This window comes from Notolepis coatsorum (genome assembly GCF_963971535.1).
Source record: "Notolepis coatsorum genome assembly, chromosome: 2".
In the NCBI taxonomy this organism is placed as follows: domain Eukaryota; kingdom Metazoa; phylum Chordata; class Actinopteri; order Aulopiformes; family Paralepididae; genus Notolepis; species Notolepis coatsorum.
Genome location: NC_140166.1, coordinates 94,557,602 through 94,585,260, shown reverse-complemented (window position 1 = coordinate 94,585,260; position 27,659 = coordinate 94,557,602). Strand labels below are relative to the sequence as shown.

At 41.4% G+C, this 27,659-nt stretch overlaps 1 pseudogene across 1 annotated transcript in view; it reads right to left on the bottom strand.

Annotated features, from left to right (window-relative positions):
• Window positions 1–12,828: 12,828 nt before the first annotated feature.
• The window catches only part of LOC311223467 (carbonic anhydrase 4-like), a 143,955-nt pseudogene continuing 129,124 nt past the window's right edge, over window positions 12,829–27,659 (bottom strand). The window contains exons 2-5 of the transcript in view: window positions 17,995–18,165; window positions 16,599–16,747; window positions 13,928–14,086; window positions 12,829–12,967 (exon numbers count right to left, since the gene is read on the bottom strand). The product of the transcript in view is annotated as a carbonic anhydrase 4-like (transcript). The remainder of the gene's footprint in view (window positions 12,968–13,927; window positions 14,087–16,598; window positions 16,748–17,994; window positions 18,166–27,659) is intronic.

The following is a 27,659-nucleotide window of genomic DNA, read 5'->3' as shown; positions in this document are numbered from 1 at the left end:
GGTATGCAGGAATGGAACTCTCTTCCCAGACATGTTAAGCGGGAGAATAGTAAATGTAGTTTCAAAATCGTGGTAAAACAACATTTTCAACCAAAGAAATTGACATTCCCTAATAGATAGTGTGTACGTAAATGAAAATGTATGTGTCTGATAAAGAGATAGGTATATATGGATGAAAAGGCATGTGTCTGATAGGGATATATTATTAAAATATTGTATAATTGGCTGATATGAACATAGATAATGTATGTAAAAGCTAAATAGTATATTATGCTGTATTGTATTATGAATTAATTATGAGTAGGTATTATTGTATTGTATTATGAATTCATAAGGCGTATATATTGTTGTATTGTATTATGAATTTGATTAGGGTTTTTATTGTTGTTTTAATTGTCTGTATGACATGTAAATGTTGTGAGTGTATAAGTCTGTAACTGTATTTTATGTGTTATGGACCCCAGGAAGAATAGCCCCAGCACTGCTGTGGCTAATGGGGATCCAAATAAACGTATAAACTTATAAACTTGTGCTGTATAATGACAATACATTTGAATATAATCTAATAATTTTGCAAGGTGCATGATAGATCCTATTTTACATTATAGTGAATAAACTGTGAAGTAGTTTACCACACGAACCTGTTAAGCCTTAAGGTCCCCCTATAGGGGGACCCTGCTTTTCTTGATCATAAATCGATCAATAGAGACCGTATTAGATCCCCAATTGGAAAGCCACAGTCATTGGCTACAACCCTGTGCAAAGATTTTCGAGATTGCCAAATGATTGACGGAGCTAGAGCCCCGGGAGTCGGGGTGGTAATGTGTACTTTTGCATGTAACTCGAGAACCGCCTTAACGGATTTTGTCACCTGAAAGGGCAATCGACAGGCAACAAATAGGGCTTTAACTCAATCTATATATTGTATTAAAAGAAATGCACACCCGAGCCACTAGAGGTCGGCAAAGAATCGTCCACATGTGGGCCCTTGGATGTTAAAAGGTCAATGTTTTTAAATATTTTTTTTGTAGCTAAGAGTAAAGACCATAACCCTATCAAAAACAGTAGTCAAAGTGTATATTTTCATTTTTACCGATGTTTTATATGTTTTATCGGAAATACAAATACAAAAATCTGAAAATGCTAATTATCGTAAAAACCGCAAGAAATGACTAAATCCAGATTCAACCCTGCCATTTTAAAGAGGAGGATTTTCCCTACCCATAGATGTATGATTTGGCCATAATAAGGTCAAGGTCAAGTTCAAGGTCAAATATGAATTTATAATTAAAGTCGATTAACATTAATTACTGTATCTACAAATTAGGGATGCTCGATATTGGCTTTTTTACCGATACCGATATTCCGATATTGTCCAACTCCAATTTCCGATACCGATACCGATACCGATATCAACCGATACCGATATATGCAGGGTTTCCCCCCCAAAAAACGGAATAATTTCAGGTAACTAATAATTTCACTGGATGCATTCAAAAGGCTTTCTAAATGTAAGCATTATCTGTGCAAAATATGATCATTAAAAAAGTAAAAATGAACATTTTAAACCAACATGCCATTTATTTTGACAATAAATAAAATAAGAATTGGTTCTTACTTGCTTGCCTGGGTAAATAAAGGTTAAATAAATGTTAAAAAAAAAAAAAAAAAAAATTGTTATTGTTTTTTTTTTTTTTTTTACCGATACCGATATTTTCCGATATCACATTTTACTGCCGATATCGGCCGATAATATCGGTCGGCCGATAATATCGGACATCCCTACTACAAATCCTTCTGTTTAATCATCTTCCCGCAGTTCATTTGCTTAGATTTTTTGTACACATGATCTCAATAAGGTGGTGAATGAGCTCAGTGAGCATTTTCTCGTGCCCCGCATACATTTTTGATCATCATCATCAAAATCATAAATCATAATTAATCATAATTAATTTATTCATTACAATTTACTCAGCCTAGTAACAGATATAATATTTCTGACACTGGAAATACATACTCCCAGGTCCCTAGATGTTCCTAGATACCAAGAACATGCAAATTGACCTTGCAGAAGTGGAGCAATCTTCCATTTACTTAGGCATGTACCTTTTATGCGAAAACGGTCTACAGATTAACAGGTTAAACATCACAGATATCCTGAAGACAGATCCATAGTGTTACATTGTCACGCTCTTCACCTTCGTTGGCGTTCCATAACCACGTGAGGGGGAGACCCTCAGTCCCTTCAGGCTCAGTGTCTGTCTGCATGCGCCCAGTTGATTTTGCATTTGAAGGTTGAATGCATCGAGAGGCTCACGCCTCATAGGCCACCTTCCCATGTGTCCGCTGCTGCTCAGGTTTTGTTTAACATGGTCTATAATTCTCAAATTAGCATTTTCTTATGGAAAGCTTGGCTCTATATTGTGCATAAATGCACGAGCGGTAAAATGTGCTTGATGGATAACAAATGAAAGGGACACAACTGCGAGGCGGGCCGAGTACACACACTTTATGATGACGAGCTGTTGTGTATGATGTCGGCCATTATCTGCCTGCTGCACCAAAAGCAGCCTTTCACTGTGATGTGTGTCTGGGTTGTTACTGGAACACAACAGAACAATCAACGGAACACGCCAGGGGTTCAATGTGACCACGAGCCAAATGTCAGGATTTAGACGGATGACAAATTAATTATTTATATACATTTATGACCTTAAGTCTTAAAGGGGACATGCATTATAAATGGCTTTTTCCAGTATTTAGCATTGTATTAGGGGTTAGTATCAATGGGTCTGTGTCTTGAATTACCATATTGACTCATCAGTCTAGTCTCGAGTTCACGAGATCTTCCCTCACTCAACTAAGCTGTTCTGATTTGACAGTTTTGCTGACGTGAATATAGAGCTGATTTGCATAACTAACTGTATGGTTGACAGCGACAGCAGAGCGAGTGGAAATGTCTTCACTTCCTCAAACAGAGCGAGGCAGAGAGAGAACGAGAGAGCGAGAGAGAGAGAGAGAGAGAGAGAGAGAGAGAGAGAGAGAGAGAGAGAGAGAGAGAGAGAGAGAGAGAGAGAGAGAGAGAGAGAGAGAGAGAGAGAGAGAGAGAGAGAGAGAGAGAAGCTTCTGTCGGGGAAACAAACACACGCATTTTACACACAACCTGACGGCGCAGGGCTTCTCCCTGGTAGAGAGAGAGAGAGAGGGGCCGCGGTGCAGGAGTGTGTGAAACACAAACACACACGCATTTGACTTGCAGGGCTTCGCCCTGGTAGAGACAGAGAGAGAGGGACGCGGTGCAGGAGTGTGTGAAACACACGCATTTACACACCACAACCTGGACCGCGCGGGGGAAGCAGTGGAGAGATAACTTTATGCTCCGTGTCCCTCTCTCTCTCCCTCCCTCCCTCTCTCTCTCTATCTCTCTCTCTGTCTCCCAGTCGCAGACTGTGGGTGACTCTCACTCAAAGCGCTTATGGACGGAGCCCATCCAAAAATAGCCTGAAATCCTGAGGCTGAAAAATTATGCTTTTGAGTACTTGATCAAAAATATAAAACAATGATTTTTTTTGCAAAAAAACTTTCTGATGAGTTCCATAGACTCTCAGGAATTGTGTAAAGTTGCCCAAATAGTGCAAGGAATAGCAATGCATGTCCCCTTTAAATAAAATAATTGCTCATGTTTCTCCCAGAGTGGTGGTTGAGTGGAGAGATGAGGCCAGCAGTGCCGAGTTGATTAACTTAAGGTGCCTCATACTGTCCATTATATGACGGTGTGATATGGTCTCCCGTCATAGAGTCAGAGCACAGCTAGCGACTATATTCTTTAATAACTGGAAAACCCCTATAAAATAAATGCTCCCTTTCTCTCCACGAGGACTTTTTTTTTCAGGAAAATGGAGTCGTGCCAGCTCGGTGTCGATATCTCCAAGGTTGTCTTGTCGTGCTTGCTTGCTACTATTTGGCAGCGTGACTCTGTTGGCGAGCCACCCGTCATTGATCACATCACGATGGAGGACGGAGCTGCAGGACGACAAGGAGATGATAAACACATGTTCAGCAGTGAACTTACCTGCACAGTAAACTACAGCCGTCACGTAGGATAACGAATGAGTCGAGTATTTGACAGCCACACTGCAGCGGAAACGTGGTGGTATAGCAGGACAACCCTGGTGATTTCCCATGTAACCTCTAAACCTTTTTTTGACCGCAGCCTTTGCTAGGTGTTGTTTAATATGTGTTAGCACAATTAACATAAGCAAATAATGTGATTAATACGTTAAAACAAATGAATCAATTGACAGCCCAAAACAATATATCAACAAGGATGCACTGTATTTGGTTATTCATTCAATCTTTATTTCAACTGAAAAATCATTGAGGGCACTCATTTCCAATGGTGTTGAGCATACAAACATAATAAATACATGATAAATACAACAAACAATACAATATACAATAAGTGCAATCATAATACAAATGTGTATAATCAACTGAAACAATTGCAGAGTATAGTGGAATGGTTGGTGATCAAGGATTTAAACTGACAAAGGATACCAAAGTATTGAGTTTTAGAGTTGATGTTCCACGTGTCACGTGTCATGGAAGATGTACTATAGGGTCCAGAATGACATTGGTGTTCAAAGTAGGATTTTAAGAACACCATGAAGATAACAGCAATATGTAACACTATGGCTGGGGATGAAGACAACAAACCCAGACGTTATTTTTCCAAAACAACTCTCGCCCACAACTATTACATTAACTGAATGTCATGTCCTCCTGAAAGATGAAATGCTTATAAATGTAGAGAAGGTTTAACTTTCTTATGTTTCTGAGTGTTTTTATTTTCCTGTGTGTGCTTATACTTTTTGGAAAGCGAGAGCAGCGAGGGCTGTTTGCTGTAGACAGTGGAATAGTAGAAGCGGTGCACTCGCAAGACCATTTACAGTACTTTTTAAGTTTACAAGCAGAACAAAGAACCTTCTTTTACCATAAACTGTTGTCACACCCAAATAACACTTTAACCTTCTAGCAGTGCTATTGCATTTGGTTGCATGAGTTTACACCATCATTTTATGGCCTCAGAGGTGCACTCATTGTCTATGGAGCAGGCCCAGATTTGATATCTCAGTTACATCACAGATTGGAGGGTTCTCTCTCTGGTTTCTAGCTTTAGGAGAGAGCGGTGCGCTTTCACAAATACTGACTGACCTGTCCTGGGGCACAGGAAGAACATACTGATTTATCTGTCCTGGGGCACAGGAAGAACATACTGATTTATCTGTCCTGGGGCACAGGAAGAACATACTTGACCTGTCCTGGGGCACAGGAAGAACATACCGATTGACCTGTCCTGGGGCACAGGAAGAACATACTGATTGACCTGTCCTGGGGCACATGAAGAGCATACTGATTGACCTGTCCTGGGGCACATGAATAACATACTGATTGACCTGTCCTGGGGCACATGAAGAACATACTGATTGACCTGTCCTTTAGGTTCTATCGAAGTTCATGTTCAACTTTACTGTCATGTGTAATACAAATACAACCAGATACTTGTGCTGTGGCTATCTCTGCCTTGGACACACAATAATAATAATAATAATAATAATAATAATAATAATAATAATAATAATAATAATAATAATAATAATAATATTATTATAGCTTGGATTCATAGAGCGCCTTTCATTAAACCCAAGGACACTTTACAAGGCACCAAAAATACAAATAAAACATAAGCAGAAGAATAATACAAATAAAGGACAGAGACACGAATAGAGGACAGAGAAACGAGTAGAGGACATGGAGATGACTAGAGGCCGTATGCCGTTATTAACACTTTCTGCGCCAAACCCGAAAAAAGTCGGGTTTCACCGCCATGCATTGAGCGCCATACCCGATAATTATCGGGTTTTGATCCTTTGACATTTTTCCTTTGATCCCTGTTCTACACACTCAGCCGGAGCTCCCTAGGTCTCCCTGGCACATCTGCCTACGTTGGGAATTGCAATGACGACTGAATCTCACCAGGTGGCAGTATCGCCTACCTTTTGAACTCTGATAGTTTAGTTTAGACAGTGTGTGTCCTGATCCCTGTCTGTCCTGACTTGCTCTGAGGGGGAGGAGTTCTTGCAGAGCAATCGCTCTGAGATTGTCTCGCCTCAAAACCTATAGTTTCCCGTATACACGTATAAACGAGTAATCGCGATTGCCGATGGGATCACTGGGATTATTCTTTTTGTAGTATCTTCTGGCTAAGGTAAGGTATATTCTATGTCTAGTTTACCGAACCTGAAACATGTTTCTGTACCGATCACAGTGTCGTATTTTACCGGACCTAAACCATGCTTCTTGTAACGATCACATTTTCGCGACGCCCTTTTCCCATCTTTACTTAATGGCGCCAGCGTTATTGACCATTTTAGTGATGTTTGCAGACCCATCGTGTGTTCTGTATTATAGCTATGGAGACAATAGTATGGCTCATAGGCAGGCATTGTTCATAGTCCATCACTGACTAACCAGTTCATTTCTACATACTGTAGTTTGTTACATGCTACACGCTAAACATCACCCCTTTTTCATAGATTGCGAGATATGACGCGTTATATGCAATATGCACAAATCATTCTGGTTGATCTCCTGAAACCCCAAATACTTCCAAATCAAAGGTATATATCATATACATGTGTCTTCACAAAATAATCAAGGGGGGGGGGGGGGGGGGGGGGGGGTAGTCTTACCCGGAAATGCGATCGTTACAAAAAGCTTGGTTTAGGTCCGGTAAAATACGACACTCTGATCGGTACAGAAACATTCCTATGTATTTTTTAACAAAACCGAAAGATTATTTTTTTTATCGTACCTCCCCATCTTCAACAGTGTTGTCTCTGGAATCGTTGAGGCATGGGGGGGGGGGCAGGGGCTTAAGTGGTCAGACTCTGTTGAGAGCCGGGAGCGTCTGGCAGCGTATGTGAGATGAGGCACAGCAGACTGCTGAGGCCACGCTGGCTAACTCCTTCATTTGTCCATATTTCTCCACCGGATCCCACGGGACCACCCACCCCACCCCCCTCCCCTCCTCCTTCTGTTGCCCGTTTTCCGTATAATATATTTTTTGGGCCTTCCCCCCGAGAGATCTCTATCAGAGATAAATCTGTGGTTCACCAGTTCACCTGGCAGCACTTTACACAACAATCAGGCAATAGAGGCTAAAGAAGGGTCCCTGTGAAGCCAAGGTGTCAGAGAGACGCTCCGCCTCGAAGAAATACCAGGTAGATGTTTCTCCCTCCAACATGTCCCGGAGACGAGCAGAGGGCCTCCTCTGAATATCTGATCCGTGGCAATTATGTGGCATGAGTCGAGGAATCTAGTCTGAATTGCTCGTTCAAATTCCAGAATATGTATATGCCATGGTGTTCTGTTTTAAATGCTGCAGGTGTTCTATATTCTTAATTCCAAATTGCATGTTTGTGTTTTATTTATTTTATAAAAAAAATGTGTTATTATGTTTTGCCTAACATCATCTCTGCACCATTGAAAATGAGGTCCCACTCCACAATGTCTCCCTGATAATTAAATAAAAGTGGAATGAGTAGCCTTTTTAGAACTAAGTATATCTTAGAACTACCCTAGAACTACTAAGCTTTTGCCGTACTAAATTCGGCCCAATTATAGCACATTCAATTTACGTTTGGAAATATATTGCTGAAATGGGACAGTGGGACACAAAATGGCACCTAGATACCCCTATATTTGATAACAACTTCTTACTGTTGGGTGGGAAACCAGTTACATTTCCCAATTGGCAAAGACAAGGTATTTACAAACTATCTGAGATATACATATACTATCTGAGATATACATATACGACACTGTCAATCACTCCATTGATTGACAAGCTAAAAGCAATTGGTTTTGATAGTTTATCAGTGGATGCAATCCTACCTTTTTCCACAGATGGTGGAGGTAAACGGTACTCTACCCCCCCCCCCCTCATAGTGAGCTGTGGTGTTCCACAAGGAAGCATACTAGGACCGCTACTGTTCCTAATTTATGCAAATGAATGTCGTCAGCTTGTGACTGCAACTTGTTCTTGTTCGTGGACGACTCAGCCCTGCTGGTCTCTGACAAGAACAAGTTACAGGTTGAAAAAACCCTCAGCTCAGAACTCGGCAGAATCTGCACCTGGCTCGCTGATAACAAACTATCATTACACCTGGGTAAAACAGAGTCCATTCTATTCGGATCAAATAACAAACTCAGCAAGACCGACGGCCAGGGGCTGATTTAGGATTGTAGGAGATCCGGGGCTTAGCCCAGATAGGTGGCCTTTTTTTTTTTTTTTTTTTTGCAGGCAAGGGGTGGTTTGGAGGGGGTCAGGCACCACCCCCTCCATGGCAGATTTTTTTTTGAATTTAATGAACCTGTACGTGCAATTTCCTGCAATATAGAGCCTTCAATCTTGACCAATAAAGCTGCTCTTTTCACTATAAAACTCAGTTAACCATAACGTAGTTATGGTTAGATTTATATATTGGGGGGGATATATCATATTTTTCATATGATCAAAAAGTGGTGGAGCAAGAGCATACCTTTGCTCCCCCAAGTTCAATAGTGGGAGAGCAGAGATGCTCTGAATGCTCTTATGGCCAGGCGTCTATGATTCACTGATACAAAGTAAAATAGTGCAGTGCAATAAAATAGTTAGTAAAATAGAATAAAATAATGCAATAGTGCATTGCAATAAAATAGTTATCATCGTATTTTTTCGGGAGGCCGGTAAGGAGTGCATTACAGTAGTCGAGTTGGCTTGAGATAAAGGCATGGATCTGGTTTTCAGCGTCCTTTTGATTTATAAATGGCCGTACTTTAGCTATGTTTCTAAGGTGGAAGAATTAAGTTTTTGTCAACTTGTTGATTGTGATTTAAAGCTTAGGTCTGAGTCTACCATAACACCAAGACTTAACTCACTCAAATACAGTTAGCAGCTGGATAGACCACAGATGGAAAATATGCAAACATATTTTCATGTAACAATGATGAATTGTCAAAAAAAAAAAAAAATTAAATAGATTCGGGACTTTTCAGAAAACATTCGGGGCTTGAGCCCAAGTAGCCACCCCCTAGCCCCGCCCCTGCCGACTGCCTCTCAGTGGGTGACAATATTGTCACAAGGAAAGATGAAATTACATACCTAGGTTCCATCCTAGAGGCAAATCTTTCCTGTGACAAAATGGCATCCAAGGTAATAAAAAAAGTCAACCAACGAACTAGATTGTTGTACCGGATATCCTCTCTGGTAAACAAGAATACCCTGAAGACTCTGGCAGGAGCACTCATTCAAGGGTACTACGACTATGCTTGCACCTCATGGTACCAAAGCACCTCAAAGGCGCTAAAAACAAAATTACAAACATCACAAAACAAACTGGTCAGACTACTACTTGACCTCACTCCTAGAACCCACCTCACCCCTGCCCACTTTGACTACCTAGGATGGCTTAGAGTAGACGACAGAGTACAGCAACTTGCAATTGCAATGGGCCTGGTCTACAAGATACACTATACGACTAAGGTACCCATCAGTGGAGGCCGGTGTGAACTACATTTGGGTTACCCCGTTTCCAACCTTAAGTCGAGTTCATTCATACTACACTAGTACACGTATGATCAATCCAATAATGAACACATATATATATCTTGTCATTTTAAACAAGTTACCATTCATTCATTCATCCATTATACGTCACCCGCGGCGAAATTAAATGTTATAGTTCAACAACAACACACTGTGTGAGAGAGCGAGAGAGAGAGAGCGAGAGAGAGAGAGAGAGTGAGAGAGAGAGTGAGAGAGAGAGTGAGAGAGAGAGTGAGCGAGAGAGTGAGCGAGAGAGAGAGAGAGAGAGAGAGAGAGAGAGAGAGAGAGAGAGAGAGAGAGAGAGAGAGACCGCATTAACTCACTTTGTTTAGTTGAAACGTGGTCCAGGAGGGCTTGATAAAGTGTATATGTCCACTGTCCCACAGTCCCAGACTGTTGATGTATATCAACTGTCCAGACTGCATCCAGCTAGCCAAATAGCTTCTTGTTAGCCAAGTTAGGCACCACAACACAAGTACTGTGATGAGCTCCCAGATAGCAAAAAATTAGTGAATCAACGTTGAAATAGGGTTCAGCAGAAATATTGAATCTATGTTGAAGCCTGACATCTAAATTATATAGATCGTTGTCTATGACCCTAACGTTGAATCAACGTTAGGTGTCAACCATAGCTGATACTATATCAATGTTGATTCAACCATCATCTAAATGGTAATATACATGCACATTTTAGTTGATTTTATATTGAATCAATGTTAGACATCAATGTTTATTCAATCATAATCTAAATGGTAATCTACATGCACATTTTAGTTGATTTTATATTGAATCAATGTTAGACATCAATGTTTATTCAACCATAATCTAAATGGTACTCTACTTGTACATTTGTAACTTGTACATCTACTTGTAACTTGTAAAGTTAAGGAATTTTAATTTTACATTAAAATATTGCTGCTGATATGTATACATCATAACATTACATGTTTTTTTCCTGCTGTTAAACACACTATTGTTAAATAAATAATAATAAAATTCTTATATGACCATATTTCCAAAAATGTGTGAACAAAAATGACAACATGGCTTTTAAAATGAAAATTTATTTTTTTCTAGGGTATCAGAACTTCCAGTGACTAAAACTTTACAAAAAACAAATAACAGACCTTATAACAGGCTTTCATTAACAATATAGCCACTGCCAGAATAGTGACACACATATTGTGTGTGGTGAGCACACGCATTCATGCACAACGAAGACAAGATTGCAATCATTTTAACTATAAATTTATGAGCTCAAAGTATGAGCTCACTACTGACTGAAATGTCCAACAAAAAGCATCAATTGTCAAATAATATTGATCACATTAACTAGACTAGATGTTTGAGGAAATTAGAAAGGGAACAACTTAACCCTTGTGTCTGATCAGATTCGTATTTGTTTGATAACTTTGCAGTGATGAGCCAACATAATATGTGGCATAATCTTTTAATTATCTTGTATTTTTTTTTTTACTCTTCATAAATTGTTTATTCCACTTCAGCCCGATCATAACCACCACATATTATTTTTTTTGTCATATTTAACAACTCTTTTCAGAAAAGTGGGAGTATTTCATTACAAAAATAATATAAAAAATGGTTATGATCAGGGCTGAAGTTGAATAAAATATGTATGGAAAAGAAAGTGGGAAATTATTTCAACATAATCTTTTTATGGAGTTTTTCAATTTAGTCCCCTAATAAGAGTATAATACTTTAGTTTTCAGACACAAGGGTTAAATATAAACAATGGCATAGGATTTGAATTTAAACACAGTGGAGCTTAGATGATCTACAGTTGTCCACGACTTATCCTCCAAGGCATCTGCTATATAATAATCTTCAGATTTACTTAAGTGTTATTAGTTACAGCAGTAAGCATTAGTTTGCTCAGTCAATTATGGCCAATTCGTTTTATATTGTTTAATACAGTTAAATAAATAGATAAATGAAAAGCAATTTTTTTTGGATTACCCCCCCCCCCCCCCCCCCCCCACTGTACCGAAAATAATACCGAACCGTGTCTTCAAAACCGAGGTACGTACCGAACCGTGGATTTTGTGTACCGTTACACCCCTAATGTTTCTATAACTCTCTCCCATATAACTCTCTCCCATACCCTTAACACCAACCGCTGAAGTGCCCTTGAGCAAGGCACTAAACCCCCAACTGCTCCAGTGGAGTTGCTCAGTGGCCAACAGTGTCAGACTGTGGTTGTACTGGGGCCTAACAAAATTAATAGTTGGTTTCAGGTTGGTTGTCAGTTTGGCCATGGGTAGGTAGGGAATTTATTTTATTTTATTTTTTTATTTTATTCTTTCCCACGGCGACTATGGATAGGGAATTTCTTTATTTAATTAAAATGTTCACAACAACATGGATGCATGTACTCTGCCAGCATGTTTAATATCCATAATACTAGATGTTTGACTAAGATTTCTATGAAACTTTATTAAAAAAAAAAAAAAAAAAAAAAAATTATAATTTTTTCTAAAAACTCATAAAATATATTGGGTCGCACCTAAATCGGCAGGGTCGGTCGGCAACCTGAAACCAACTATTAATTTTGTTAGGCCTGGGCAGCTCCCAGGTGTGAATGGAACTCTGTGAATGTGAAGCAGGGCGTAGCTGAAAAAGAGCATCTGTGCTCAGCGAACCTACCCTGGGTAAATAAAGGTTAAAATAAAAAATAAAAAAAATAAACACTGCAAGAACAGGCTGAAGCATAAGTCATTCAAGTAGATGCCGTCCATGGAAGAACAGTGTCCAGGGTAATTCCTTGTACTGTATGAACCAGGGAAACAGTGTGCTGGGGTACCCCAAGTTTGACTCTGGTTCGCTTGACAATTAAGTTTGGGTCACTTCGGTTCCAAGAACAGGCTGAAGCAGCATATTCAAGTAGATGCCGTCCATGGAAGAACAGTGTCCATCAGGGTAATTCCTTGTACTGTATGAACCAGGGAAACAGTGTGTGCTGTGCTGGGGTAGCTGTGCTGTGCTGGGGTACCCTAAGTTTGACTCTGGTTCGCTTGACAATTAAGTTTGGGTCACTTCGGTTCCAAGAACAGGCTGAAGCAGCATAAGTCATTCAAGTAGATGCCAGGGTAATTCCTTGTACTGTATGAACCAGGGAAACAGTGTGTGTGTGCTGTGCTGTGGTACCCTAAGTTTGACTCTGGTTCGCTTGACTTAAGTTTGGGTCACTTCGGTTCCTTGAGATGCCTCCCTCCCGGTCTGGCGCATAACGAAGCCACTTCTTGACAGTTTCGCTGTAGTCCTGGTCGGTCAGCTTGGGGTCAAACTGTCGAGCAGCAGCTGATAGACACAAAAATAAAAAAGGGAGGAAGAGAGGTGAGATGATGTACGATGATAAGAGCACCCCTCACTTCACACGAGTGCGATTTTTTTTAATCACTCAATTACTCACTCTGTAGGTCTACAGTAACAAGCTACAGTCAGCATCCAGTTAGACTGGACAGGAAAGAGAATTAAGCAATTGCCTAGCCTGACACCATCTAGGCAATGCAATGTGTATCCATGCACTTCTAGATCTATCACAGTGTTTAGAGAGTCTATCACACCCTCTAAACACTGCTAGACCCTCTAAACACTGTGACAGACCCTCTAAACACTGTGACAGACCCGACAAACACTGTGACACCTCTAAACACTGATAGATCTATCAGTGTTTAGAGGGTGTGATAGACCCTCTAAACACTGTGATAGACCCTACAAACACTGATAGACCCTCTAAACACTGTGATAGACCCTCTAAACACTGATAGACCCTCTAAACACTGTGATAGATCTATCAGTGTTTAGAGGGTCTATCACAGTTTTTGTCGGGTCTATCACAGTGTTTGTCGAGTCTGTCAGTGTTTAGAGGGTCTGTCACAGTGTTTAGAGGGTCTGTCACAGTGTTTATAGGGTCTATCAGTGTTTAGAGGATCTATCAGTGTTTAGAGGGTCTATCAGTGTTTAGAGGGTCTGTCACAGTGTTTGTATCAGGGTGGGTGTCGTCTTAGTCTAGTGGTGAGAGCTGTGTTTGTTTCAGGGTGGGATGCTTAGTCAAGTGGTAAGAGCACTCAAACCACAACTACAATCATTGTTGGTTCGACTACCGGTCACTTTTTGACTTTTGCTGACTTATACAAGACGTATGAGGATATAACATAATGTACATTATGTACCTTTTTTCCTGTGGTCGATCATTTACATCTCTCTTGAGACTTGTGGTGCCAGCTAGCTAACATCTATGATGAAATGAAACCTCACCAAATCTTTGCTGATTTTGATCGAGTCCTTGAACACGGTCCAAACCACAGCCTCGTTGCAGGCGGGGGTGGTCAAGGAGCCCAGGTAGCGGTAGTACTTGGTACGATCCACTCCTTCTAGCAGATCGTCCAGCGAAAGGCCTGCTGGCAGGGACGCGTGCTGACCTGAAGACGAAGAGACACAGACACACTTTCTCAGAGAAGAAGAGACACACGTCCTCAAAGAAGAAGAGACACAGACACACATCCTCAAAGAAGAGACACACATCCTCAGAAAAGAGACGCAGACACACATCCTCAGAGACACAGACCGGTTAACTGTCTGTCGTGTGATAGTGAAAGGTTTAACCGTCTGTAGTGTGATAGTGAAAGGGTTAACAAGTCTTAAAAAGTATTACGTTCATAATTCTCCATTTAAAGCCTTAAAAGGTCTTGGTTTAACTTGTTGAACCCTGCAGACAGTCAGCCTGATAGGAGATGATTTAACTTGTTGAACCTGCAGCCAGACAGGAGATGATTTAACTTGTTGAACCTGCAGCCAGACAGCCTGATAGGAGATGATTTAACTCTCGTTGGACAAGGCAACACATATCGAAACATCCTCTTACCTTTCAGCATGACGTTGCTCAGGTGGGAGGTCAAGGCGTTCCAACTGGCAGGTGAGTTAGTCGCATTTCCAGACATTTCCTGTCAAAACGCAGTCATGGTTTAGCGCTCGAGTCTATTGTACCCTGTTCTCTCACACACACACACTAAAGCTGTCCCCGAAGCCTGTTTTTGGGATTCGAACTTCGTCAGGGTTTTTCAAACGGACATTTGATCCTACGTTTTTAATTAAAAAAAAGATCTTTAAAAAAAAAATGTATTTCTTTTTTTATATATATAAATATCCTCAAACTAAATCCTCAATTTGAATAAAGTGAGTCTTTTTCTTTTATTAAATCAACTTTCTTTAATGAATATAATTCATCAGTTTTTAATACTATAATATTAGTGTAGCCTAATCTCTATCTGCAACTGTGAAGAAAAACCCCATTGGTTTAAACAGAATGAATAGACATAAACAATTAAAAATAATAGATTTATTTTTTTAATTAAAAATGAAAATTTTTTAATGTTGATTTAGAATTTGAATGCCAACGTAATGAACGAAGGTCCGAACGTTCGAACGCCCAAACACACACACACACACATCCTCACCTCGTTGAAGAAGCCGAAGGCAGCCAGCCCGGCGGGGTCGGCGACGCCCAGCGACGTGTTCCCGCCGTAGGACGACTTGAGGTTCACGATGTGCATCTGAGGGGAAGCCATGCGGGGGTTAATGAACATCTGGGGCTCAAAACGCTCGCCTGCGCCCACTTCTTTGGACTCCTTTTTCAACGCACCTGCATCTTTTTTCTATTGTTTCAATGGTTTTATATGAACCTACAGGCAGACTGATAGGAGATGATTTAACTTGTTGAACCTGCAGCCAGACTGATAGGAGATGATTTAACTTGTTGAACCTGCAGCCAGACAGCCTGATAGGAGATGATTTAACTCTCGTTGGACAAGGCAACACATATCGAAACATCCTCTTACCTTTCAGCATGACGTTGCTCAGGTGGGAGGTCAAGGCGTTCCAACTGGCAGGTGAGTTAGTCGCATTTCCAGACATTTCCTGTCAAAACGCAGTCATGGTTTAGCGCTCGAGTCTATTGTACCCTGTTCTCTCACACACACACACACACACACTAAAGCTGTCCCCGAAGCCTGTTTTTGGGATTCGAACTGCGTCAGGGTTTTTCAAACGGACATTTGATCCTACGTTTTTAATTAAAAAAAAATCTTTAAAAAAAAATGTATTTCTTTTTTTATATATATAAATATCCTCAAACTAAATCCTCAATTTGAATAAAGTGAGTCTTTTTCTTTTATTAAATCAACTTTCTTTAATGAATATAATTCATCAGTTTTTAATACTATAATATTAGTGTAGCCTAATCTCTATCTGCAACTGTGAAGAAAAACCCCATTGGTTTAAACAGAATGAATAGACATAAACAATTAAAAATAATAGATTTATTTTTTTAATTAAAAATGAAAATTTTCTAATGTTGATTTAGAATTTGAATGCCAACGTAATGAACGAAGGTCCGAACGTTCGAACACCCAAACACACACACACACACACATCCTCACCTCGTTGAAGAAGCCGAAGGCAGCCAGCCCGGCGGGGTCGGCGACGCGTTCCCGCCGTAGGACGACTTGAGTTTCACGATGTGCATCTGAGGGGAAGCCATGCGGGGGTTAATGAACATCTGGGGCTCAAAACACTCGCCTGCGCCCACTTCTTTGGACTCCTTTTTCAACGCACCTGCATCTTTTTTCTATTGTTTCAATGGTTTTATATGTACAGTAAAGTACAGTACAAATGTCATTCAATCAATCACAGTGCAGGTGATTGATTGATTGAACATTTTATTAACAGATTGCAGAATGGGTACAATACAGTACGGCTCAATACACACAATTGTTAAGGGGATGCAGACCAGAGAAAGACTTTCGTCTTGTTTACATCAGGGTCCCCCATTTTGAATTCATAATGAATTGTAAGTAAGGGTGCAATTAGCACCGTGCAATACATTCTTTTTGGATCTAGCCCCCAGTCTGATCCCTAGTCGAACCCGTACCTCCATGGCGTAGCGCTTGCCGTTCACCGTGTGCTCGGACCCCTTCACCTCTGAGCCGTTGCCCCAGTGCAGGTGGAACTGTAGGCTGTCGTAGGCCTCGGACAGACCCCCCCTGGACACCTGCACGCCACTCCTCAGAGTCACTTTGACTGGAAGACAAACAAACAGAGGGTGGGTTCAGCTACGTACCGCGACACTACGGGTTCAAATCCTGGCTTATGACCTATCTATTCATAACTGCCCTCTATTCATAACTGCTAAACTGTCCTCTATTCATAACTGCTAAACGGTCCTCTATTTATAACTGCTATTTGCTAAACTTCTCCGAAGTTGCCTACTGCAGCTTTAATAATCCAAAACACAGAATAATGCATTGAGTTTTAAAGCACATTCTTGCATACAAAAAAATAAGTTATTCCAGAAAGCCAGGGCACAAAACGTTGAATAATAAACTGAACAAGCATAACATGCACACAGAGTCAGACATGATGGGGTTGTACAAGAGCATGTGGATGAAAAACATCTCCATACAGGCCTACATGTCCCCGTCCTTAACCACCCCTAGGTCAGGGGTCTGGACTGGGAGAGAGGTCCTCTAGTCTAGGTCAGGGGTCTGGACTGGGAGAGAGGGCCTCTAGGTCAGGGGTCTGGACTGGGAGAGAGGTCCTCTAGTCTAGGTCAGGGGTCTGGACTGGGAGAGAGGGCCTCTAGGTCAGGGGTCTGGACTGGGAGAGAGGTCCTCTAGGTCAGGGGTCTGGACTGGGAGAGAGGTCCTCTAGGTCAGGGGTCTGGACTGGGAGAGAGGTCCTCTAGGTCAGGGGTCTGGACTGGGAGAGAGGTCCTCTAGGACAGGGGTCTGGACTGGGAGAGGTCCTGGACAGGGGTCTGGACTGGGAGAGAGGTCCTGGACAGGGGTCTGGACTGGGAGAGAGGTCCTCTAGGACAGGGGTCTCCAGGTGGTCTTCTTGTTGGGATGGAGGTGATGCACTGAACACAAACTACACCCAGACTGACTGGAGACTCGAGTGAAAGGAATCCTGTTTCTCCTCAAACTAGAAACTCTTTACAAACAGTCTGGTGGCGTTGTTCTAAATGACTACTAATCATCCTGTTTATTTTTGTTCCTCTTTATGTGACTGAATACTATCGTTTATCAATACATGTTCCCTATAGTTTATCAATACAGGTCCCTATCCTTTCTCAATACAGGGTCCCTATCCTTTCTCAATACAGGGCCCCTATCCTTTCTCAATACAGGGTCCATATCCTTTCTCAATACAGGGTCCCTATCCTTTCCCAATACAGGGTCCCTATCCTTTCTCAATACAGGGTCCCTATCCTTTCCCAATACAGGGTCCCTATCCTTTCTCAATACAGGGTCCCTATCATTGCCCACCTGTCTTGCCGGTGTTCTCGCTCTCGTACAGGGCAGAGGTGTTGCCGTAGTTGACGAAGGAGAAGGCAGTGAGGGCAGAGTCCTCGGTGGCATTAGCCTACACAATGTCGATGGGAGACTGTCTGGAACCATTGCAATGGTCTGGGGCGATAGTGGGCCAGTGGCTGTCACCTGGATACAAAATATAGTATAGTTTAGTAATACATAGATATTATATGATGGAGTGTTAAACATTTTTTAAAGTGTCTAAAGTGAATGTTAAAAGTGAGTGTTTAAAGTAGAATGCGCCAACATTATGGGAAATTATCTTATCGTCTTCTCCAGAGTCAGACAAGAAGATAGATACCAGTTTCCTCTCTGTGCATTCAGTAGAAAGATATCCTGCTGAAAGCTAGCCTAGCTTAGCGCAATGAATGGAAACAGAACAGGCAAGCTAGCCTAGCTTAGCACAATGAATGGAAGCAGGTACAGACCAGCTAGCCTAGCTTAGCACAATCAATGGAAACAGAACAGGCCAGCTAGCCTAGCTTAGCACAATGAATGGAAGCAGATACAGACCAGCTAGCCTACTGTAGCACAATGAATGCAAGTGGATACAAACCAGCTAGCCTAGCTTAGCACAATGAATGGAAACAGAACAGGCCAGCTAGCCTAGCTTACTGTAGCACAATGAATGCAAGTGGATACAAACCAGCTAGCCTAGCTTACTGTAGCACAATGAATGCAAGTGGATACCCACCAGGGGATCATCCCTATGTTCCCCCGGTCCTATGTTCCCCGGGTTCTATGTTCCTCGCTTTGATTGATTATAATATGACACTCATAGCAGAATTAGTTATCAATAACCTACCTGTATAAATGTTAAAAGTTGTTGCAAATATTTGTTTTCCCTCATAAATATACCACTATATACATTAATTTCGTATATTAGTTTTAAAATGACCATTTAACAGTTTAACAGTGCTCTGAAAATGCTCTGAGAACATGCGGTCATCATTCACTGTTTTAAGCACAAACACATTAGGGAGGGAGGGAGAGAGACAGGCCCGGCCTGTATGCCTGCACCCTGCCATGTTGGTTTACCATGACTTTTTAGCAAGCAAGGTAGCAGCAATGCTAAGCTAACTGATTGTGCCAGTGTATCCTGTTAAAGAATACATCATAAGCCACATTTTGAAACGTTACTGACGTTAGCCTACATAAAATGTATAACAGTATATACAACAGGTGGATATCACTAAACACCAAAATCAAGAAACAATCATAGCTAACTGCTAACGCTACTAGCTAAATTAGCTTCAGCTAGCAGGCATGAATAACTGTTAATATAATATTCTCTACCATGTAAAAACGAACACGGCACTACTCCGCTGGCGTTTGCAATCGAAAGCATACATACAACATACAACATACAACATACAACATAATCGACATTATTGCCATGCAGTACTCACCGATGCAGAGAGACATGAGGTAGCAGCCAGGAAGCTGCCGCACAGGTGCATTCTGGGAGGCGGGGCAGCACAAGTGCAGTGCAGTCTGGGTGATGAGACAATGACGACAGCATGTTGAGCAGCATCCGTTGATTCAACATTTATTAGATATTGGCATTTCAATCATTAAAATGCAACCACAAAACAATATTGATTCAATGATATGTTTTCAACATTAGTCAATTGCTTTAAAGGTTAATGGGTGATTCAACATCAATCGTCGACCTTAACCAAAAATCAAGCATTGTGACCATAAATCAACATTGAATTAACACCTTTTGCTATCTGGGCTGTGTCTTTGCCCATTTCCGCGTCGAACAGACTGCAAACTACCTGGTGTTCTATCGCCCTGCTCTAAGACAAACTCTAACCTTAACCAACTTCGAAGAGTAACTAAGCCTAACCAGTGTAGAAACTGACGTCGGCCAATCAGAGAGCGTCTCCGAGAAATGCGGCTACGGAAAGTATAGACGCTGCTTGCTTAGATGATATAGATCGCTTGAAAACGCGCCCGGCTTCCATCATATTACATCATATTTCAATGCACAGTGCGTTACGTGCGTTGACCTATTTGATTGGCTGCGAGGATACAGCGATGAAACCAGTGCACGCCCTGCCGTGTGCGATATGCCTCGCCCCGGCCTGAGATGTAGTTACTAGTGACTTCCTGTGAATGAAAAACTATTATTCATATTTGATATATTAACGTTATATTGTGCATTGGAAACACAAACATACTTAAAATGAGTAAATATTATTCATTTTAAACATGTTTATTTTATTTATAGGGCTCTAAAAAAAATTAAAAATTAAAAATATTTTCTTCTTCTCTCTTTTAACCAGGGAGGGCGGCGCTCTAGCGCCCACTATGGACGAACCGCCACTGGTACCCATGTACATGTCAAACTACTTCCCAAAGGTCAGTGAATACCACGACCACAACACCAGAGGGAGCTCAACAAATCATGTTAAACACAGATTCGGCTCAAACAAGGGACTAAACACGTTTCGCTATTATGCCACATCAATGTGGAACGCCCTACCCAAAGCTGTAAAGGAATGTGAATCCCTACCCACATTCAAAACCGCTCTTAAAGAGCACCTACGGGAGGCTGCAATTCGAAACTGGCCACCGTAAATGTCCAAACCCCCCCACCCCCTACTAATAGACAGTCTCCTCCCCACCATATGTATATATTCTCTCCCCACCGTATGTATATTTCTCTCCCACCCACCCACCCCCTCATAATATACAGTATCCTCTGCACCGTATGTATATATTCTCTCCCCACCGTATGTATATTTCTCTCCCACCCACCCACCCCCATCCTAATGTACACTACACACTACAGTATCCTCCCCATCATATGTATATACTCTCTGTCAGGATCTATGGGTAACAGTACTGCATATTTGCATATTGTATATGTCACAAATGTAACAGTACTATATACCTGTATGTCATGTATGTCCCTATGCCATAAATGTCATGATGTCATATATGTTGTGTATGTCATAAATGTCACTATGAATTGAAAATGGGGGACCCTGATGTAAACAAGACAAACGTCTTTCTCTGGTCTGCATCCCCTTAACAATTGTGTGTATTGATCCGTACTGTATTGTACCCATTCATTCATTCATTCATTCATTCATTCATTCATTCATTCATTCATTCATTCATTCATTCATTCATTCATTCATTCATTCATTCATTCATTCACAGTGAATACGGTCTCAGATCCTTTCAAGAGCTCAAACAAATCTATAATGTCCCTAGTACATCCTTCTTTTTGTATTTACAGTTGCGCACTGCAATGCACACTTATGGTGTCCCATGGAATCAGCCTTTACCAGTTCATCCTTTAATGATTATAGTGAGTGGCATAAATGTTAAAAATGGTTTTGTTTCTGGGTTATATAATAAAATACAAGGAAAACTAAACAGAACTACAGGTAATACCACTGTCTGGAACATAGATTTAAAGGATTACAACACCTGCATAAATTGGCAGAATGTATGGGATAACTTGAAACTTGAAACTATTCCGTTAACCTCTCGTAATTATAATAATCAATTAACTCATTACAAATGCATACAAAGATTGTATCTGTCACCCAGGAAACTCTGTCAAATAATTTATTTACAACGTCCCCTATGTGCTTTATGTCCGCAAAAAGTCATAGGAACATACACACATGATGTGGGAATGTCCAGGAGTACTAGCTTTTTGGGCCAAGGTTGCATTATTTCTCACTAATATAACGGAGATAAACATACCTTGTTTGCCACACATTTTATTATTAAACGATGATTCATCTCTAAAATTATCTCTAAAAAGAGAGTGTTTCTGGCCGGTTTAACGGCAGCAAAGAAAATGCTCGTAATGAGATGGAAACCACCTCATAGTCTCAATATTTACCGTTGGAAGCTGTCCTTCTACGAAGTATTAAGATTAGAGGCATCCAGTGCTAGAGCACAGGGCGCAAGGACAGAATCGATTCAAATATTACTTACTGCGGCCCAGAAGGTCAAATCAGTACTCCACTAGGTTCAACACTTTGAACACACCAGAGAATGAACAAAAAGCATGTTGTTTTTCTTTCTGTTTACTGTTGTTGTATTTTTTTTTTGCTTTAAAAAAATATATATATTTCCCCCTATTACTTTGTAACAGGATTAGAGGTTATCTAACAAACACAATTATGATTTACTTTGGTTTTTCATTTCATTGCATAAAAAAAAACTGAAAGGAAGAGGAAAAGGTAAAAATGGAAATTGTATTCTATAGGCCTACATGTATGCATCATGGTTTCCTCCTTCCCCTAAAATGTCTATGTGAACCCGGGGGGCTGGGAGGGGGGTTAAGAAGCTACCTGGGCGCGTGAATACTTTCCCTAAGGTGGTTGTACTTCCGCATTCGGTTTGCGCGATCTGATTGGCCACTGACGTTTCTGGTCATGTGACATGTGCGCCAATCGTGTGACGGCAAGTTCTGTGCCTATTTCCGGGTCGAACAGCCTGCAAACTACCTAACGCCTAGTTTATCACTGGTTAAGCTTAGGCGACTCTTTCGAAGTTGGTTGAGGTTAGAGTTTGGAATCAGGGCTGGTGTTCTATCGCCCTGCTCTAAGACAAACTCTAACCTTAACCAACTTCGAAAGAGTGCCTAAGCTTAACCGGCGAAATAACTTGCCGTCACACGATTGGCGCACATGTCACATGACCAGAAACGTCAGTGGCCAATCAGATTGCGCAAACCAACAACCCCCTTAGGGAAAGTATTCACGCGACCTGCGCTGTCTTGCAGCCACAGGACCGCCAGAACAGAGGAAGAGACTGTCACAACTGCAAGCAGGCTACACAGTATATGACTATACTGATGGACAATCTATATACTGAAAAAACACTTTTTTATGCCATTGTGGGAATTTGTATGAACTGTGAATGTGAATGTCTCTTTCCTCTGAACTTGTAAAAAAAATTAAAATAAAATAAAAAAGGTTGGTCACAAAAAAAGAACTACCCTTGAATCTTAGAACTACCCTTGAATATTAGAACTGCCCTTGAATCTATCTTAGAACTACCCTTGAATCTTAGAACTACCCTTGAATATTAGAACTGCCCTTGAATCTATCTTAGAACTACCCTTGAATCTTATAACTACTCTTGAACCATAGAACTACCCAGTTATATTATGCAGCGATGTCATACTTTGGGCAGTAGCCTACTGTAGATGTCCTCTTGTTACACTAAGGATGTGTTATTCATTGAAAATCTTCCCTCTGGCTACTGAATACAGACTTCTTTGAAATGCCTGCCACAAACTCACCAATGTGTGGACGTGCCAGCAACCTCTCCTGGGCACAGTTTGTCTTCAACTTCTATAGAGGGCTTTATATTGCAGATAGAAAACATACTGTCTCAGTCTCTGTACTACAGTACACACACAGACCATACGGTCTCAGTCGCTGTACTACAGTACACACACAGACCATACTGTCTCAGTCTATGTACTACAGTACACACACAGACCATACTGTCTCAGTCTATGTACTACACACACAGACCATACTCATACTGTCTCAGTCGCTGTACTACACACACAGACCATGTCAGGATGTAACAGGTTTTTTGCTAATATAAGAATATCCATATCTATCCTATCTATAATTCCATATTGTAAATTACTTAAACAAGTGTGTACAATCAACTGTTATTTACTGTGTTGGCCCTGCATTCTGATGTGTGCACACAGGGAATGTAAAATCCATACATTCTTGTTAGGAGATGAGAGTGTTCTAATAATATTGATCCAATCCGACCTACTGTAGCTGACCAACACCCGTTTTCTATTTGGTCTTGTGTCAGTCCTGTTTCTCTGATCCTATTTCTGAAGAATAATTTCCATTGTCTAATGGACGAGATATAAGTCACTTGTTACTTTCTGCTCTTGGCAGATCCTAGAATGTCTGCCCGTTGAAATTACCACATTGCAATGTATAATTTTCCTCTTTTTGCTGATTCACTTTAAATAAAACCATTGAAAGATGTTCTACCTTTCATTATTGATAACCATGACAATTTGGATATTGAATATAGTCAGATATACGAGTCAATTTGGGTGAAGGCCAGACTGGATTATTTGACAATTTATACATGAGTAAATATCTCACAATACCAAATGTTTACAGCTGACACTTGCTTGTGTTAATCATAGCAGATCTAATGTTTGGCAGCAACATTCAAACACCAAGATACTTAGGCTGAAATGTCCTCCCGGTTGAGGCTTCTGGAGGTGATATTATGGGCCTTATTCAATTAAATATCTGGGAGGTGCTTCCTTGGTAATTACTTGTTTCATTCATCTTGTTTTAACTGACAGGAAAACAGTCCTATTTTCCTACAATAAATGTTGCAATGTGAGCCAGACAACGACCTATGGGCTATTATATCTTAGAGGTGCTATAGATAACATTCAGCCACTAGATGTCAGAGTTGAGCACAAGCATGTAATTTACCCCACCAGGTACATTCCACATGGGGGGAATGGGAAGTAGGGAGCAACATGTAAACAACAACATTCATTTTGGACACACACATTTTGTGGGGGAAAAGCAACACTTTTATTCCGCACCTTTTTTAATGATTATTCTACATAAAAATCATATCTATAGAACACCTGTTTGATCAATAGAGACCATATTAGATCCCCAATTATCATATCATGGGGTATCATTGGAAATCCACACTCATTGGCTACAACCCTGTCCAAAAGTTTTCAAGATCGCCAAATGATTGATGGAGCTAGAGCCCCCGGAGGTCGGGTGGTAATGTGTACTTTGGCGCACGCCTCACATATCGGCATGTAACTCGAGAACCGCTTAACGGATTTTGTCACCTGAAAGGGCTGTTGTGAAGGATCAGATTAAACCGAATATATATATTTATTTATTGATATATATTTAATAGTATTTGTATATCGTTTGATATCCCTCTTTGTACATATACACTGAATATCCCTTTAGTCTACTACAGCCCATAATAGTTCATTCTCTCATTGGACAAGAACCTGGCACCAGCAGACAAGCCCCTTGAGTCAAGTTCAATAGTGCCGACGAACATGTCCCAACTAGCCCCGGTTCCGCGTAGGAATACGGCTACCGAAATACGAATGGTACTATTTGTTCACCGTGCATATAAATATGGCGCAAGTAAAGTAGAACTTTCTTTTAGTCCATTAGTCCTTTACCCTCCAACCTAGTAACAGACGTGAAGCCTCACCCACGACCCACGTGTGGTGCAGTATGGCCTGTTTGGCCCCAGAATAGGCATTGAGACCTCGTGTAAATTCATAGCTGAATTGTCATAGTTTGGCACTGTACCGTCGAGTGGGACGTATTTCTATTAAGTTAATAATAGTCTATTATGTATGGTGCATCGTTCGGTTAGAGTTCTAAAGTGAGCAGCACCCCCATCGTTTCCTCGCGTTATCTAGAGTCTTAACCAGGCTGGGCAGACCACGCGTGGTGCTTTCATCCGAGGAGTTCTGGGCGAGGACGAGTGGACCTGCACATTGGATTACCTACCCGGACGACTGCTGAGCCTATACGGCATGGAATATCTATTTGCTTTGGGTGCTTTGATTTGTGGAGCGGATAACAGCCAACGCCGGTGAGTGTTGGAATTACCCCCGAGAGGAGCCCCGGTGAGACGGCGCTCAACCCAGACCGAGGCCGCCTCGCTTCTCCTTCGTTGTGGACCTACAGCCTACAGCTACCGTCTACAAGAGGGCCCAAGTGTATTCATCTGTGGATCAAGATCCTGCGGGCACTGTGTTCTGTACCTGAATTCTCCCCAGGAATCGTTGGCCAGATGGGATGCAGCTGACGGCTCTCCAAACCCCCCCCCCCCTACTGACTTACAACCAGCAGGACCCCTTTAGTATCCCGCTATAATCCTTAAGTACCATCGCTATAGTTCCCTAAAGAACCAGGTTGTATACTTGCTTCCTGCGTAACCAGATATTGGACATTCAGTGTTGATTTGCCTACGAATACTCATTTGCCTTACAAGTGCATTCAAATCATAAATGTAATTAAGTGAATGTTGTATATACCTTTTGCTATATTAAACCTTCGACTGTTATATTTGTGTGGACCTGATTTCATATGTGGGAAAGTGTTCATCATACTTAGATATCGTGTACTGTATGGCCAGAAGTTAAAGTACATCAAGCGGTAGTGGTTTAATGATACCATACTTATCAATACAGTCAGGGAATTGTACCCCTCAGTTACAATTGGTCCTTCGAGCCGGAGGGTAACTAGTGTAATATTAATATAGTGTTATTAATATTGAAATGGCCTATGATGAACACTCCACGAAACGGTCCTCCTAACGTACAACGCCCGCGGCGCAGACGACAGACACCTCAGTACTTAGAGGATTACGCTGTCTGTAGCTGAGGGGTACAATTCCCTGACTGTATTGTTAGATATGATATTTAATACCACTACCTCATGTACTTTAACTTCTGGCCACCCAGTACAAGATATAAGTATGATGAACACTTTCCCACCTGATGAAACGAACCAACACAAATGTACCAAATCGAATATTTAATACAGCAAAAGGTGTATACAACATTCACTTAATTACATTTATGATTTGAAATATTGAATATGCACTTTTATGGCAAATGAGTATTCGTAGGTAAATCAACCTTGAATGTCCAATCTCTGGTTGCGCAGGGAGTAAGTATACAACCTGGAATATTTAGGAAACGATAGCGATGGTACTTAAATGATTATAGCTGGATACACTAAGGGGGGGGGGGGGGTCCCGCTGGTTGTAAGACAGTAGGAGGGGGGGGGTTAGAGAAGCCGCTGGCGGTATCCCATCTGGCCGACGGTGTCTTGGGAGAATCCAAAGCCTTGGACACAGTGCCCACAGAACCTCGGGCCGCAGACGAATACAGCTGGACCCTCTGTGGAACGGTATCTGCCGGTCCACAACGGAGAGACGTGGTGCGACCTCACGTGTAGAGCGCCGCCTCACCTGGAGTCCTCTCCGGGGGGTAATTCCAACACTCGACAGTGTTGGCCTTTATCCATGGAATAATCAAAGCACACAAAGCATAATCCAAGAGCCGTGGAAGGCTCGCCGTCGTCGGGTAGAGTAATCCAATATACAGGTCCAGTCGCTCTTGACCGGGAGCTCCTCGGATGCAATCACCACTAGGGGTCTGACCAGCCTGGATAAGCGTCAAGATAACGTCAGGAACGATGGGGGTACTGATAACTGTAGAACTCGAACCGAACGATGCACCATACATAAATAGACTATTATTAGCTTAATAGAATACGTGCAACTCGACGGTATGGTGCCAAACTATGACCATTCAACTATTAATCTACACGATATCTCAATGCCTATTCTGGGCCAAGTAGGCCCTACTACACCGCACGTGCGTCGTGGGGAGGCTTTTGCGTCTGTCACTCTGTTGGAGGGTAAAGAACTGGACTAAAAGGAAGTTCTACTTTACGAGCGCCATATATATATGCGCCATGAACAAATAGTACCATTCGTATTTCGCCCGGCATATTACTGCGCGGAACCGGGGGTTGCCTCGACATGTTAGGCGGCACGATTGAACTTGGACCTAGGGG